The sequence below is a fragment of the Amblyomma americanum genome, chromosome 1 (genome assembly GCF_052857255.1).
Source record: "Amblyomma americanum isolate KBUSLIRL-KWMA chromosome 1, ASM5285725v1, whole genome shotgun sequence".
NCBI classification, from domain to species: Eukaryota; Metazoa; Arthropoda; class Arachnida; order Ixodida; family Ixodidae; genus Amblyomma; species Amblyomma americanum.
Window position 1 is genome coordinate 126,252,861 of NC_135497.1, and position 17,906 is coordinate 126,270,766.

The following is a 17,906-nucleotide window of genomic DNA, read 5'->3' on the forward strand; positions in this document are numbered from 1 at the left end:
TGCTAGTCCCCAATACGGCCCTACAGAACTGAAGTCTTCACGTTATATTCAAAGAGTCAATCTACTGTTCAAATTCGCAACACTCGTATCGATTAGTGAAACAAAAAAGGAATGAGGAAGTTCACTGTATGAAGTGTAGTGCCTCTTCCAGCTACTTTATGCATCGCGCAAGGTCACAGACATTAAGTTAGCTTTATAACTGTTTTTGTGTACACCAAGGTTATTTCGCGTTCCTGGCTTTATCTACGTTTCCGGGAATCGTTGGTCCGACGACTGCCTGTGTTCCCCCTGGGGGGGCATGATTTTGAATGAAAACATCGCTCTGGGAAGACAGGTACAAGCTTGAACGGCACCGCACCATCCTTGGGTGCTTCATTAAAAAGATCAATTCGGCCGTATGGGCAGCCTTCCCGACCAAAAGGGGGCGCCTCAAGCAATCCAGTATGGAGGCGTTACGGAAGGCTCCTTCTATGAGCAGCCTGGGTAGAATTGCGCTTGTTTTGAAATTTCACAATAAATTCGCACTTGTTCTTTGGTGGTATCAACCTCGGGTGAGCAAGTCTTTCGTTTATCGGGGGCCTAAAGAGAGACTATGAAGAATTTCCTGTCTGCTGTTTGAATATGGCCGGCGCGAAGCCGGAGCGGTAGACGGTCGACGCGGGCTTTGGAGAGAATTAAAATCAGCGACATCGAGGATGAATACTCTTGGGTAAGCGAATTACAAAACTAGAGAAGCAATTTTCTGCGCTTAGCACTGCAGGTTAGCAAGATCCGGCGATTGTGATGCTGCTTGAGCAGAAAACGAGCTATAAATTTGTGCCAGCCACTGTCGCTTGATTGAGTGTTAAGTGATCAAGTAGCGCTCTTTTGCGTTTCTCCGTGCTCAAAAACTTTATTAACCACGTGCTACTCTAGATATGCATATAGATATGTAATCATGTGTACAGGTGGAAAAGGGTGAACAACGAGTTCGCCTTTTCCGCGCAATGTTTTCTGGGAGCAATTGGCCGCGTCATGTGCTCTCGTAATCAGTGGACGGAAGGCATTCACAGTGTTTCACCTAAGATTTTACACAATTTTTGAAAATAGGCTTCTTGAGTTAGAAGAGCGCCTTTTTCGGCATAGCATTGCCAGCCGTGTTATACATCAGAATACAACTGAGACCTGCTAACTAGCAGGATGGTTAACTAATATTGATTAGTTATCTTTTTAACTATCACTGTTAGGCTCCTTAATTATTGAGACGCGTGTTGCCCACCGTAATTAATATCCTTATCAGTTTTTAGAATTACGAAAACGCAGTTACTCTCGGCGCTGTGGCCCAATAAATTTTGGCTATTTCTACGAGTTACGCGAACTGGAGAGGTTGATTTGCCTGCAACCTTCTCGAAAGCGCATGTATTTTGGCGCGATGTAGCCAAAATTTGTTGGGCTACAGCACCGAGGGTAACTGTGTTTTTGAAATTCTAAAATTGATATGGATATTAATTACGGTGGGCTACACGCCTCTCAATAATTAAGGAACCTAACAGTAATACTCAAAAAGTTAATTATTCAATATCCGTTAACCAGGCTGCTAGTTAGCAGGTCTCAGCTGTATTCTGATGTAAAACACCGCTGAGAATGCTCTTCTAATTCAAAAAGCCGATTTTAAAAATTGTGTCTTAGGTCTTAGGTGAAACGCCCTGCATAATGAATGTAAGTAAGACTGCTATTACACAATTATTTTCGCTCGATTCTATTCAATTATTCTTACCCGCCCGTCTGACTGACTGACTGACTGACTGAAATGCAATTCGAATGAAATCATCGCACCACCCCATACCCCTTCCCGTGGACATCAAAGCCCCACATAACCATACACGCATGCCGTGAAGGCCTTTCATCGCAGAGACAGTCATGCACAAAACTATTCGCGTTTGAAATGTGCCCGTTAGTCATGTGTGGTCAGAGATGTTTATTAACAAATAACGCCTCGCATTTACACAGGCCCGTCTAGTGCAGCCAAATCACTATTTTAGAAATATACGCTAGGGACCTGATAAGAGCTGCGCGGTCATGGTCCTGCAAGCATTCCACTACAGCGATAAGACTTTCTGTTCCCACGCTCGCTCTTCATTGCTGGCAGCAGAAAAATCACGTAACGACGCTTAGCGGCTCTTCTATCGTGTTACCTTGCAAATATCCACGCAACAGCACTCCTAAGGTATATTTGTATAGAAAAATTACTGTGCCCTGACATCGCACAGTACACGGGCCTCTGGAATTTCGCCTCCATCGAAATTCGATCGCCGCGGCCAGAATCGAACCCGCGTCTTTCGGGCCAGCAGCCGAGCGCCATAACCACTGAGCCACCGCGGTGGCCTGAAAGTCAACTGCATCTTGTCCACTACGTCTCAGGTATCAAACTATCTTGCATTGGGCTACACGTGGGTCGTTCGGCGAAAGAACCACTGGGAACTCAGACGGGCTCCACCGATTTGTTTCCTTTGCGAGAGAAAGGCAGTCGCCTTTTGGTGTGTTTCTGTCTCGCGCCGAATGACCTCATCTGCCGTCGAAATGATCAGTTTCAAGAAACGTGCTTTGACTAGAGGGAGAGAAATTCCTCGAACAAGGTGACAGCGCAACAAAAAGCTGTCTTCTGACGATAGAGGTTTGATGTAAAAAGGCGTGCAAGAACTTTGCCTGCCGCATGGTGGGGAAATGCCCGAAGGAATAGCCGCCATGGCTTGAAATGTTGCTGAGCGAGTATCCTCAAATTAAACTGCGTTAGTCCGCAGCTGCGTAAGATACTGTACCAGCGTTTACTGGCAGTGGAGACTAGGCGAGGACAGAGCGCTGACGGCTTTACCAAGAGCCAGAGAGAAAGTGGCAGCGAAGACAGACCGTGTGCAGGCAGCGAAAGCGGCGATGACGTCATAATGACGTCATGACGTCCTTTCGTGAAGAAAGGATGAAGACATCTGGCTTACAGCGAAGCTACAGGCAGGCCTAATTATTAATTTTAACTCATACGACATTCATTGGCATCTCACAGCGCTTTTTATTTGTCTACGCTTTTAGGAGCTTGACTGTAAAAAGGAAGAAAATGAACCCTATCGGAAGTTCTTTATGCTTGCATTTAGCGCCAAAGACAGTCTTCCCTGTGAAGATGGTTTCCCACGGTTCACCCTAAAATGTATTGTAGTTTATGAGATACGTCGTAGATAGCACCTGCTCCTCGTCGCGCAACTTAATGTCCAAACTTTCCCGCCCGTCTAGTGCCACTTCCGCGTCGGTTGTTCCTTAATAAAGCCAACGCCCGCGATGCTGCCTAAGTGACACGTAAGTGCACTGCACTTCTGCACGGAATAAATTTTTCTCCTTCTGTACGCCTCCATCAGGTTAAGCACACAGTCGTCTACTGCGATTGAGTGAGCAGGAGTGCGCTGTATGTTGCATACTTGCGAACTAACCAGCAGGCACAGGTAGCGGGAGGAGCTGTCATGGTTCCCGCGCTTTTTGCGCGTGCGCAAAAACGTCTACAGCAACTCCTGTGCGACGCACTGCGCAGTTGGGCTCTAACTCCGCGTGCTTCAGTACTCACTCTGTATGAATGCTGTACAGCTTTCCTTTAGCCGTATGGTACTGCTTGGGTGAATTATTGACCAATTCGCTGTCGCCCTGCCATCTGTTAGCCTCCCTGATCAGCTTAAATGGTAGAGCTACTGCCCCGGACAAGCGGTGGTCCCGGGTTGGAGCTCTGTACCAAGACGGATTTTTCTTTAACTACGAAGTTTGTGTGAAAGCAGTACAGCTTTCCTTTGTAGCCGTATGGCTGCGCTTGGGTGGACGCACGCGAGTAATTACTCCCTTATTACAAATCTACTCCACCTTGGATGATTTCTCTAAAAACATTGCACTTCACTCTAATAGTGGACGACCCTGTGCATATCCTGCATGCTTTTTCACACTGGTGATGCTTGCGTTCGTTGCCGAGATGGGGATGCAGAAAACAACGTACCATGTTTACTCACTGAAAGAATCACCTCCGGCTTATTTTGCCAATGAGACGCTAAGTGAATGAGCGTGATGATGAAGTTAAGCTATGGGCAAAAGCGGCAATCTACTTATGCAGTTTTACGAAGGAGATATGAAACCATAAGCTGACAAGGATAATTACTGATTGTTGAAAACGATATTTTAGGTCGGAGACCCCACTGCAGCCGAACTTTTCGTCACGAGCTGAACAGTGCCGCAGCAAATAGGCAAGTGAGGACAGAAATAATCTTATCTCGCATTGATTCGCCTCTTTCTTGAGGCTTCAACATTTCAAAGGTAGAAAAAAAAAAGCTGCATTGTTTTTTTCCAGAAGCTCACTGCATGTGGACTGTAGAGACCAAATCCTTCATGCTACATCAGCGGGAGCTGTTACAATGTTCTGCACAGCACTCTTTATTACACCTCGCACCCGGTGCTGCTCCAATAGCTGCATAGGCAGAGCGTAGTCTAAAAAAAAGCGAATACTAGATTGCGCGTATTCCACTGAATAGGCTGTTCATTCTGGTCAGCGCTTGAAAACTTAATGCTCAAATTATGCCCGCAAATCTGAACTTTCAACCCATGTTGGAACTCTTGCGGTATCTGGCCAAGATGACTTAAAGAGTATCTATTTGCAAAGAGTGATGTAAAATAAAAAAGCGGTGGTCTTGATTTAGTTTACGTTAACGTGAACTGAAATATGCAGTCACAAGTATCGATTGCGAGAACGACTTGCCTAAAAAGACGCTTTTCCTAAATTATCGACGTAATTTGATAGTGCTGGCAACTGTGGCGCTTTCTGCATTTATGTCCATCATCGCTAGTGAGCACTTACCATCAGCCTTTTTTTTTCTTTAGCATTGTTACAAGCAGTTTGCAAGAGAGAGAGAGAGAGAGAAACGGCGGGTAGAGGAAAAACAGCGATGTTGACCAGCTTGAGGCCAGGTTTACAAACCGAAGTTTCCCGGGGAAATAGCATGCACCATGGCCATCATAGAAACGCTTCAACTTAATTGCTCTCTTTTCATGTCCAACATTGTTGGGCTAAAATTTTGAATATTGGAAGATTGTATGGTACTGATCGGAAATATTGAAGCTAGTAGCCCATTCTTCCGATGTTTAGCAAAATCTTTCTTTTACAGTTTTTTTCTGTCGCTCGCTTCGGGCAGTTAAGACTACCATAGAAAACAAATAGGAAGCGCTTTTGACAATGGAAAAACATTAATAGCAAAAAAAGAATGCAAGCCTGCCGACGGGAGATCTGCAGATATATTGATTGTTATAGTGAAATCTTACAATGTACGAAAAAAAATTGCGTTCATGAACTCCTGTTCAAAAATGCTTTTGTCCAGAATTGGTGAGTACGTCGTAGACTTGCAATATCACTTAAATTTCATTTGTATTTATTCATTTACGAGGGACCCTCAAATATGCCGTAAAAGAGGCCGTGTAAAACCAACTGAGGTCAAATTCGGTTCCTTGGAACTTTTCAGCATGTGCACTAATGCTTTAGATGTCAGGACCTTTCTTGGCTTTTATCCTCAACGTACTGCAGTGTCAATGACCAGGATTGGCTGGTACAGACTGCTAAAAGCTGAAATTGTGGCAAACTAAAACAGCTGCCAAGAAACTTCAAAACTGTTTTGTTGCGACACAACGCACTTTGAGCTCTTGTGCCAATGTCAGTATTTCCAGTCTTCACATTACGCTTTTATCATCATCAGCCTGACTACGCCCATTACAGAATAAAGGCCTCTCCCCTATATCTCCAATTAAGCTTGTCCTACGTCTTCAGAAAAGTCTAAAAAGACAAAAATTGATTGTGTACGACTGGAGTATTACACAAGGTTTTCACGTGGCAGAGACAGCCAGTGATGCTCCATTAAGGAAAGTTTTCCTTTTCAGGGAATTTGAGAAGTGAAACGTGGCAAAAATAAAATCTCTGCGGAGTTTCAGGGAATTTCAAGAGTGTAAATTTGCTCACTTTTTCTATGTTTTTTAATTGTCAACCAGCTTCATAGAAAAAAAGGCCGGAAATGAGGAGATTTTTTTTTTGGTTACGGCATGCAAGGAACATCACTATAGATAGCTGGAAACTGCGCTTGCTCGTCTTGCGCTGTTCTTTATTTAATGCGAATTACGGGTACGATTACTCTCCGCTTATGCACAATACAATGCGACGGACAGCCCCGCCTTCGATTCGCTCTTTGACCTCTCTGAACACTTACACTGTTGCCCGGATGTTTGGCAAAGGGATCCGCTGTCTTTAACCACGCAATTCCTACGGAGGACTACTAAAGACACAATGGGGAGAGCCCCGTCGGTGTATTGATCTTGAGTCATAAGGATGGTGGCTGCATTGGTTAAGTGAACTTTACCCATCGTAGCAAGATGTGTGCGTCACGGCCGTCAGTACATTTCGTGCAACGCTAGTCGTGAGGCGGCCGAATAAAACAGCTTTGTTGTCTGCAGTCATAGTTGCCTGCGTACCGCTGCACTTGAAGAAAAAAAAAAGGTGTTGTGGGATCTGGCCTCGTTTAGACGCCATTATTTGTCTCCAGGACTCATGTGATATGATGCGGTGTCGGGTTGCATATTTCTGCGAATATTGTTCATGGTGTTGGCTTTCAACGAGCCGGTGGACATTGAGAGCGGTTCAAGTAGCGCTGGTACGCTGCCTTCAGCCTTTTGGCCGTCGAAAGCCCGGATGCCCAAGAAATCATCGAGTACTCGGCAAGCTCTTTTGTTACGTTCAGCTCCTTTTTTTTGTCGTTTTCTAAGAGAACAGAACGTTTTGCTGTCTGCTAATTCGACTGGAACTCGGCATGATGGAAAGTCTCCAGGCTTTCCATAGTTTGAGTTTGAGTTTATTTTCATAAACAAGGAGATACATGGTTGTGGGGGATACAAGGGGCAAAAGCTGCTCAGGGGCAGCTTGACCGGCCCCAAGTACCGTTGCAGTGGCTGCAGCAGGGCGGAGAGAAGGCTAATGAATAGAGTAAAAGTTAAAACAGGCAAAACAAGAAACCCTAAAAGATACAATGCAAACTGTAAAAAAGAAAATAAAAGAAAACGCCGTACACAGCTTATTACAGAAGACAGTCATGCGCACAAGAATAATTCAAGCAGGTTTCTTACAGAACAAGTGAGCACGTCGATGTTACATTGAGTAAGGTCATTTAGTAACTTCGGCAACCTGTAGCTTAACATTTGTTGTAAGCGCAGTCAGAACAACATTCAAAAATACGCGGCCAACATGTCCGGGAGAAGAATCATCCGAGCTCGGTTATTGTTATATTGAAATAAAATATTGCATAAAAATAATTAGCGCTGATTACAAAATAAAAAGTACATATATTTCTGTCTGTGTGTGTATAAGCGTACTATGACTCCGAGAGGTTTCAGTATTTGCATTTGAGGCTTATTACGTAGTAGAATATTTTTTCTACGAAGCAAAAGGTAGCCTTTTACGCACTTACATTAATCCATTTTATTGAATATGAGTTGCGACCTCATGCTGGATGCCATCGTAGTGCGCCCATTTTGTCCCTTGTTGACAGCCTAATTGTTTACATGTTTTTGGTGACGGCTGTATTGCAGTCAAGTTTAAATCGTGCACGCAGGTTCCAAGCGGACCCAGTTTGCGCGGCAGTGGTACAGGAGAAACCAAAGAGCCCAGCCTTCCGTTGCGCAAGCACACTCTTACGAGCTCCACGGTAAAAGCTTAGCGTCCCACTTTATCACAGCAGCATAGTCCCAGGCCTTATCCACCCACGTGGGACACTGCTCTCCACTACAAACAAGAAATAAATCTTCACAATAACAACATCTAAGAAATTCTTCGTACACTTCCTGTTCCGTACAAATCTCTCACCGCCACCACTCATCTACGCATTCTTCGACGCATACACCTAAATACGCTCCTTACTCCTGCGTGTTCTCATGTCTATCGTATCTGACACTCCGGCGCTTGCCCGAATTGTCCTGAACCTTATGCTAATCTGGAACATTGCCTTTTCTCCTGCCCCCTTGCCATTCAGTCCACTCCCATACCCATACCCTTCTACCCCAATGTGGCGGGCTTGCCTAGCCTCGGACCGGCTGACGGACCAGCTGGCTTTGGTTGCCCCATGACCCAAGACATCTTTGACGCTTAATATTGCGCTAAAACTGAGCTCTATCTCTCTCTCTCTTTCTCAGGAGCATAGAACCAGCTAGGTGGGCACCCGCGAAGTCATACCTGTACGAACGCCTGCCTGTCATATCCTCCCTGCAACAGTCGAAATCGAAACGCAGCCCAGAAAAGATGGGCACCGCGTACATCTTCGAACAGGTGCGGGTAAAAGTGAATTGAGCAAATTACGCGGTTATAAGTAAAATTTTGGCGGGTAAAATTCAGCGCTAACGGACGAAGGACACAGAAAGGGGACAAAAGAAGCGCTGCAAATGAACTACATCCAACTCGCCCAACTAACCATTCTTCTATGTGGAATCACGTCTTCCCTAACAGAAAGGGGGCAACATTGCGTGTCAACTAGAAAGCGCCCCCACGATCACTGACAGCCTGATCGCGTTCGTGCCTCCCAGTTTCAATCAGGCAACACCCAAAGCGTGTTAGAATGCAACAGTGTGTTCCGTTCACGTACTGCATGTCCCCACCTGTACATTCATAAACAGGCTGTACAAACTCGAGCTGCAGCACTACATTATTGCGAGCTGGAGGATGCGGTTTTGAGCGAGAGATGTAAGAAACGAATGGTCTGTTAGGGTAGCGAAATAGATTTTAAGTGGAGGAAAGCATAGCTAGTTCAGTGCAAAGACAAGGTCGAAAATGAAATAACGAAAATTTCTGGGATACGGTGACCAGCTGCTGGTGCAGGACAGGGCTTATACTGGGAGAGGCCTCTGTCCTGCAGTGTACGTAACCTGGCTGCTGCTGATGATGATGATGATGAAGAAGATAATGGTGATGGTGATGTTTCTTTGCAGTCCCCGTCTCATGGCACCCATACTTCATAAAAAAGCAATCCTGAGTCAAAACACTATCCGATTCAAAGCGTGCTCCATAGTTCGGTAAATAATGACTTAGGAAAAGAATGAGGAAAGTCTGCATAAATTTGAATTAATATGGTAATATAACTTGAAAATTTCTTCAATTCATGTCGATTATAATTTTTGCCTTTTTGCAATTGGAGGGGCGTCAGCTTTCATATGTGTTCAAAAGCATGACTGCACCTGGGGTGCCCAAGAAATTACCGCTACTAGTTCAACGCTGCGGTGGAAGTGTATAGATGTTTTATTTGGCTTTAGTCATTGAGATTAGGTACCTAGAGAGCTTTGAAAACTGTTCAGAGAGGATCTCCACAATGACCGAATCGATGGACCAGAACACCGGTTCGGTCCGTCGCGTAGATCAACTCTTACAGGATAGATGTGATGCTTACAAGCGCATGCTGCAGAAAGTTTTCAAAGAAATCATCTATGAGACTAATTTCTCATTTTTTTTTACAGGGGGAGTGAGAAAATAGTACGTCAGAAACGGTGTTGTATAGTGGGACACAATATATGTCCGGTTAGTCCACTGCATGTCAACAAAAATATTTTTTTGATTTAAAGTACGGAGGAATCAAACACAAGAGCTGACGTTGCTCTGTCAGGCACTTGAGAGGGTGCATTTTGGCAAGTGGTTCAGGATCTGAATAGGGGAAGTATGTTGGGTTTGTAAACTCACACACAAAAAAAATACTTCTGCTCAGTCAGCCAAAAACCAATTCACTGAGAAGCTTGCAAGCATGAGGGAGCATGCGTGCTCTATCCGCTGGGAAAACAAAACAAAAAAACACAAACACAAGATGTCTTTGTAGCGAGTCAACACCGCAGCACCCTCGTCCCGTAAAATTTTGTCCTGTACTATACGAACAGCAGTCTTGAGGAGGAGAGACAGTTTACTGTAAATATAAACGTTTTGAAATTATCAAACGTGTATATCTATTTGAATCAAGTAGTTACGGCAAAATCAGGCAATAGGAAATTAACAGAACAATACCAATCAACAGGGTGTTTCACCTATGACTTTACACAATTTAAAAAAAATAGGCTTTTTGAGATAGAAGAGCGCTTTTTCGGCACAACATTGTCAGCTGTGTAGTACATCAGAATACAGCTAAGACGAGCTAACTAGAAGGCTGGTTAACTAATATTGATAGTTAACGTTTAATTGCTACTGTTAGGCTCCTTAATTATTGAGAGCAATGTAGCCCACTGTAAGCAATATCCATGTCAATTTTTAGTATTTTGAAAAGGTGGTTATCCTCGGCTCTGTGGCCCAACAAATTTTGGCTACATTGCGTCAAAATACATGAGCTTTTCAGAAGCTTGCAAGCAAAGCAACCTCTCCAGTGCACGTAGCTCGTCGAAATAGCCAAAATTTCTTGGTCCACAGCGCCGAGGGTAACTGTGTTTTGAAATTCTAAAAACTGATATGAATATCACTTATGGTGGGCTACACGGCTCTGAATAATTAAGGAGCCTAAGAATAATAATTAAAACGTGAACTATTCATTATTAGTTAACCAACCTGCTAGTTAGCACATCTTAGCTGTATTCTGATGTACTACACAGCTGGCAGTGTTCTGACGAAAAAACCGCTGTTCTAACTCAAAGAGCCTATTTTTTGAAATTGTAATGAGCCTTAAGTGAAATACCCTATACGTCGGAACGGATCTGGCGGGCATTCACAAGCTGAGAACCGGAGCTTTCCGACGTCACTCAAGAGAGACGTAATCAAATGCATTATTCAATCAGAATAACATAAAAGTATATAAACAATATACTATGCCAGCAACCTGACGTATTGGACACAATCTCAGATGATAACGGAAAAGTTTGCACGGAAATTAAGGAGAACGCTGCGAGCGACAAAAAAAAAATCAACGCAGGCTGAAAGAGAGTAGTGCGGGTAAGAAAAAATTCCTAGTTTATTTAAATTGCAGACAAAATTAATTTACAGTTAGAGAAAGAAATGAACTTGCGCAATGGTACGTGGTGTGTAGCACACTTCACTGCTGATCTGCTGAACTTTTAAAAGGGGGCGGGTTACCAATGGCAAGGGCGTATTAGTGGGGTGGAAAAGTGGTAGGTGGAGCGAAAAGGTTAGGAAATTCGACAGGCACAGTGCAGCGATGGGTGGCGCTAGGCAGTGGTAATTGGAGATCACTGAATTACCCTTTGTCCTGCAGTGCACTTTACTGATGATAATGATGAGCGTCATTAAAGAGGAGAAAAGTGCCACGCTGGCAGGTATGCTTAATATGCTGCCTGGTGTGACGATAACGACGGCACTGTACTACGGAGGTAGCACGTGGGGTGGGCTGAATGTACCGCAGTAAAGATGGGGCTCATTTAACCTTCACTTGAGGTAGGGTCGTCAAATTCGGCGAGGACGCATAGAATCGAGGCGTGTTTACAGTGAATGCATTTCTCTCTCTTTTTGGCACGCCGTCAATGATGGGGACTGCTGAGAATGACAGGGTGCTTAATTTCGAGTTAAGTCGGAGATTACAGCATTAGCAGTGTTTCGAGCCGGCTGTAAGGCACCTACAACATTGCAGTTGTCCACGCAGATATTCGGGACTGTTCATGTGGCTTTCTGTAGGTCAGTGGCGACTGAGAAATTTTCTTACCAACATTAGCTGAGCATTGTTTTCTGCGGAGACTATAGAATTGAGGCCGTTGTGCGCACCGGACCTACTGGTGCGAGAGGTTCGTGGCGGCCGGCCTCGCAATGCGGTCAAGCATTGGGGTTTGTCCCCTACAAGTGCTTGACCAAAATACAGGCAAGAAAAAGGTAGTGAGGCCTGACAGTATGCAAGCTTTTGCTGGACATATGCCTGCAATTGACGATGTGACTATCATTTATGGCTTTCCAGAATGTCGGCTGGTGCTGGCAAGCTACTCCCGAATGTTGGAAATACTATTGAAATCTATCTTGTATGTCTACTTGCGTGACTTCTTTTATCACGGCAAAAATTCTTTAACTTCAGGCAGTAAAGGACGCCAAGGTTCAAGAATCGCCATTATATAGCAAATGACTCTGAGGGTGCACAAAATCACAAAAGGCGTCCAGGAGCGGTTATCGTGGGTTGAGGATTATTTTCAATGAATCGCCGAACGCACTTGTAGTTGTTTTTGTAGATTTCCCGCTTGTACAGTACGGCACACATTTAGAATTTTCGGCTCAGACCGTCTGTTCCATGCCTGACGTTCAGAGCGCTCGATATCAGAATGTTCGTGATGCAATTGAAATGCTGCTGCTGGCCCCACAGACTTCGCTGCCAGGCAGATTCATGTGCCATATTCGGGTTCTTATATAATAGTTCTAGCACTCTCGCGACAACTTTCTCTTTATCCTGCTGAAATGTTAAGCTAATAAAATGTGAACAACATGGCGATGTTCTGCCTGGCATGCTATCCGGCCGACCATCCTTCAACGACTGCTTTAAACAGCTGCTCACTGATTCAAAGTGCTACAGTTACGGACATTGTAGTAAAAGCGATAACCAAGCCATACCTTGGGACGTTTAAGTTATGTGATAAGACCGAGATCAGCGCACTCGACGGCAAAACGCTGGTACACTGAACACTACGTTTGGACGAAGAGGTCTGTATTTAATATTATGCGTCTACAGGGACCTCTTGAAACACGTCCTTTATTAAAAGCCCTTCTACTTTGAGCTTGAGCTAATTTCCTCCATATAACAGACTGCAAACTTGCACTGAGTGGCTGAGAATATTGCTCGCGAAGGTTGACTCGTCGGTCTCTGGATTCTGCCGTTCTAGAGTATCCTGAGCGAAATGCGCGACTGCTTTTCATAGTACATAGTTCACGCGTGCCTCATGTCTCCTGATGAGTTTAAATATGCTGCATTCTACTTAGTAGCTTTGCGTGCAATGTGACAGTCCCTGCTCAGACGTTTTGAAAGAAGGAATAAACGGGTTCAAGCAGAAGTTATGTAAACTTGAGCCAGTCCATGCAATTCGCTCGCAATTCGCTTCTATTTTAGTCTCTATTTTCTGTTCTGTTCCAGTGTGATACTTTTTACCTTTCGTCGTTGGCTTAAGCAACGGCACCCGCGTTACCTCCGGTGTCATGCATTCCGAGGGGCGGTCGAGAAAACAGCAACAGAAATGAATGAAATGAATTGTCGCATTACACCGGTCCTGAAGTAAGCAAATCCTGAAAACCGCCCGTATGGACTGCCGCATATGTGCTCAACAGAAGGCAATGTGGATAAGGACGCACATTCAGTCCTCTTTATTTGTATTCTCTCTTTCTCTCTCCGTATCTCGCGCACGTATCACTGCTTCTACAATCTCTTCCACGTATGTTGTCAGCATCCAAAGAGATGCAATTGGTGTAATAATCCGTGCTACGCCTACATTAATTACCCCGCGGTAGAAATGCATGCGTGCTGTTCAATGCTTCAGCCCCTTTATAGGGATGTTATGCATGCGATGAGCCCACCAGACACACCAAAACCATCACACTCGAAGATATGCAGGCGCCAGAATCGCATATCAGCGCGGACAAGTGTACGTGCCAGGCTACAAATGCGTTCTCGAACGCATCAGAGAACGCAGTACAAACATAAAAAGCTGCGACGTTTTCAAGAAGCATGTGTTTGGCCGTCTCGTGAGGATATTGTGCATTAATATTTTGTCTCTAGTACGATGTCTTTTATGCAAATATTTGCTTTCCTCCTTGTACTACGATGCGTAAGAACTAACTAGTGCATGAGCAAGTGTTAGTTTCATAGACTTTTATCACCTGCGTGCCATATGACAGGGTGACAGGGGGGTATTGCGGGGTATCTGATGCGGCAGCAATCGCTTGGGCGGACGTCGTTGGTGCGACGCGCCTATTTTTTTCAGCCTTTCTTTTTTTGGCAGCGTTTCTATCAACACCCTTCTGTCTGCACACTGCACACCACAGTGGTAGCGGCGCAGTTGGAGACAGTCATTTCCTCGTGGTGTGAGCGGATGGACAAAGAGCTGCGTACAAAGAGAGGTGAAAAAGTAGCCGTTAAATGCGTTCCTGCATTAAAAGTAATAAACGTGCAGCGTTGGGGAAGGCAAAGCTGGCGCTCCAACTGGCGCTTCAGCTCTGGATTCTTCAATGCTGCACGAATTTAGTGTGACTAATTATGGTCTCTATCCTGAACCAAATAAGAAAGTCTGCTACTCAAATATGGGGTACTAGAAACATTGATGGTTAGGTGGAGCAACTGCTGACTTCTCGTGCAATAGTAATTTCATGTGTGTTCATTCAGCACGTTTACGTTAGCATATTTTATCCATGCATAGATTGTAAGTGAAATTAGTTTTATGACGCATCCTGTACGCGTTTGTACTTTTTTCTGAAAATCCTGTACTATTTGTCTGCCTCTTTAAAGCTTAGGTTAAAGGCCACATGGTGTGGTTTTTTAACTAAACACTTCGAATAGGATATGGATGTGGTATTTTCCTGACAAGGAAACAATCTGTTCGAATGCAAAAATATTTTCTTCATTTGGGACGTAAGTTCTAGATCAGCGTGAGCGAGCGCTCTTTTTGCACTAGAGGCACGAGGGACATGATGGGCACTTATTAACGCAATAAAAATTACTGCCTGTGATTAACGCAAGCATCTTCCATATGAATTGAAATATTTGCGGCTGACATCTTCGCAGGGTTTCAAGTTACTGTTTAGGCAAAGCAAGGCAACGTAACCTGCACCACACGCCGAGAGCAAGAAGTTATAGAACACTTTAACGTCCCAGGTACAAGTCGCTGGATTAAGGGGGTCGGGGCGATACGATGGCTGCCCAACGCCTGGGTGGTGTCTCTCGAGAGATCACACGTGCTCAGCTATCCACGGCCCAGCTGAACATGGCCCAGCTGAGCACGTGAGTACGAAATTATTTCTCGTTCTTTTTTAATGTTTCGGATACCCGCAGCAGGGGCTTTGGCGGTTGTTGCGTTCTTCTATTCAGCTCGAGGTCGCAGGTCCGAACTAATCACAATACCTCCACTGCAGAAGGGTTGAAATGCGGGCCAGTTGGTTCATAGTAACTTGAAAAAAAAAACAGTCACAAAAGGCAATGGACAAGAGAAGGAGTGTACACGCCACAACTACCAGTCGTTGTGGCGTGTACACTCCTTCTCTTGTTCATTGTTTTTTGTGACTGGTGTTTTTCAAGTCACCTCCACTGCAGCGTCCTCCACTAAACCACAGTACAGCTTTTGGACGTAAATGTATTAAGTGCCTCTCATTCTAATAGCCACATATACACGTATATTGACTGGAAACCATACTGTGTTAATCAAAACGTTGCGCTGTGGCCATGAATACAGATGTTTTGATATAGCCCGCCTAATGAGTGAGAAAATGTTTACTTTTCAGTGATCAGACCTTTTTTTGCTGGGGTTTCAGCGCACGAATCAAAGTGAGCTGTAGGAAGTAAACATGTATAAATAGACAGGCCACTTTCAGCTCACTGATGCATAAAATGCTGGAACATCGACGCTTTTAAATGCTTTCACAAGGTCCTGTTGCGTAAAAATAATGAAACACAGAATACTCAGTATTCTGACTTCTCCGGAAAACGAATCACTCATGAGCTTGCGCCATTCTTTACATGGTTTGCAGCCATAGGCAAATACATTCTGTGTAAGCATAGACATACTCTCGCTCTGACTCGCTTCTCTCCTTGCGCAGCGTTTCATATCATGGCAGAGATGATTTCTTTTCCTACAAAGCCAGAAAACAAAACGAGTGAGAGAGCGAGGAACGATAAATTTTACTGCTAGAACTGATAGCAAACTAAACTGAAGCTTTTGCTAACTCTTAACATAGAACCGAACTCGTACAAAAAGTGGTTTCGTGCTCACAGCATACCAGCAGTAATTTCCTGCTTTGTGCCCACATTGGAATGTGCGAGGGTTAACCCTCGCGTGTTCTACGACTAGAAAGGTATCGTTGGACTTACTGGCTTCCCGGCCTAGCAAAGGCACGCGGACAACTGCGCTGGCTGAATGACACTTTTCCCAAGTGCCAGCTGCAAGGCATCCCTACCTCTCGCTTGATTTTTAGCCATATAAACGGAAAGCACTTACGTGCGCTTGCGGGCGGGCGCAGCATTTTGTGCACTTCAGCGTTAGCCTGCTCTCTTTCGTTGTGGTCTTTCGCTACCGCATTCACGGATCACTAAATGTTTCTCGCGTGCCGCCCGTGCTGCGCTGCCAGATACCCTGCTCATTTCGCCCTGCGTTATTTTTAAATAGCTAGATAAGTCAGTTTACGAGCCAAGCGGCAGACTTTCTTCCTCGCCTTATTTATCACCTCCACAATAACCGTTGCTCCTGAATCAGCGCAGTATTGCTTCACAGCGTTCCTCCAGCTTTGTAACGATGGCTTCACTGCTGCAGTCACAAGGGTAGTGGTGAAGCTAGCGACTGCGAACGGTTTGTTTGTAGCACGGGAAGGATCGAGTATGTATAACAACACTGCAAGTTTTCGGGGATACCATGGTGGTATTCCTGTAATTTTTCATCACGTTCCCCCTTCTAATGGGCCTCGTAGCAGAAACTCAATTAAGTGTTCGACATGGAGTTTTATTAAAAACTACTGAACGAAAGTCGTGGCAGAGTGCTTAAAACACACCAGCCAAAACAGAAGCATCAGCCTTCTCCACGTGGGCACACCTATAAATATGTGGTTTAGAACATCGCAAGACATTAGACACGTGCGACTGAGACAGGTGAGCCGCACAGCCGTTTTGTAATTACTTCGTATTCACCCACCGAGGCTGCACTCGGCTACGAACCGGCTCAGCGGTCAGTCGTACTGCCTAAAAGGCTAAGTAAAGTGACTCTTTATGCAGAGAGAGAAATTGAGAAAGAGAATAGAGTTAGAGAAAAAGGCAGAGGGGTTAACCAGAACTCGCAGAATACTTTCTGCTGTGCCTCTAGGCGCCTTAATTTTAGGCCCGTTTTCTAACATCACCGCAGTCGAAAAGCAGTAATTCAAGGAGCAGTTGTATATTTAAAGATTCGAATATTTAGTGCCATTTGGCGATAATAACGCATGTTTTACTCCGAAAGCGCGTGTTTTTGCTCCAAGAAAAAAGACTGTTGGTTGTGACTAGCGAAGAAAAGGATGAGTACTTTTGTGGGCGTGCTAGATCAGCCTCGGTCACCGTTTCTTGTTACGTCACATAACAAGTGCTCCAGTGCTGGCTAAGTACAGCGAACAGACCTTTTTTTTTCTTTTTTTCCTTCTCTCGGCAATGGGCACTGCATCTACCGTTGGACCTCTAGACTTCGCAATTTCCGAGGACGTGCTGCACAGGAGAAAACTGAAACTACTGAACTCTCATCAGTGACTCGTCATCAGGGAATCTCCATCAGATAGCCTCCGTCAGAAAGTTCTCCAACAGTCCCATCAGAGAGAGGCGTTTGGTTTGCCCTGCACAGTGAGTCAGTTTTACGTGAGCGCAGGTAGCGTCGTTTAAGGTGAGTGCGCACGACGGACGCATCCACTGTTTTACCGGCGGACCCTGCGTCAGCTGACAAAACAGCAACCGATCGCGTCGCGCGTGACTCTTCCGCGGCCAGTTGCCCGAAATTGTACTTCAGTGGTACTTTTCCTGCCCCGCCGCGGTGGCTCAGTGGTTAGGGCGCTCGACTACTGATCCGGAGTTCCCGGGTTCGAACCCGACCGTGGCGGCTGCGTTTTTATGGAGGAAAAACGATCAGGCGCCCGTTCGCTGTGCGATGCCAGTGCATGTTAAAGATCCCCAGGTGGTCGAAATTATTCCGGAGCCCTCCACTACGGCACCTCTTTCTTC

At 45.0% G+C, this 17,906-nt stretch overlaps 1 long non-coding RNA gene across 2 annotated transcripts in view; it reads right to left on the bottom strand.

The window, feature by feature from the left end:
• Window positions 1-16,167, bottom strand: part of LOC144135827 (uncharacterized) — a 42,056-nt gene extending 25,889 nt beyond the window's left edge. For both annotated transcript variants that reach the window (XR_013315558.1, XR_013315557.1), the window contains exon 1: window positions 16,047-16,167. This is a non-coding gene — a long non-coding RNA (uncharacterized LOC144135827). The remainder of the gene's footprint in view (window positions 1-16,046) is intronic.
• Window positions 16,168-17,906: the final 1,739 nt, after the last annotated feature.